Here is a 261-nt window from a genome sequence, read left to right on the forward strand (position 1 = left end):
TGGCACGTCTGCCTTCTGTTCCAGGGAAACTGTTGCCCTTGGACCACCACGGTGCTTTGCTGTCCACCCGGTTGGCGTTGTGATATATCTCCGGACTTCTGTTTCCCACGCGCAAGCGGAAGCGAAGCCTCGGACCCGGTTGTTCCACTCAAATTTCCATTGGGCCAGGGAACAATCGACCGATATTCGGACACGCATGCCAATTCGTTTCTTCGGCGAACCACGCTTGTTGATTCTGCTCGCGACAACATCGTCTTTGGT

The sequence above is a fragment of the Opisthorchis viverrini genome (assembly GCF_000715545.1).
Source record: "Opisthorchis viverrini unplaced genomic scaffold opera_v5_897, whole genome shotgun sequence".
NCBI classification, from domain to species: domain Eukaryota; kingdom Metazoa; phylum Platyhelminthes; class Trematoda; order Opisthorchiida; family Opisthorchiidae; genus Opisthorchis; species Opisthorchis viverrini.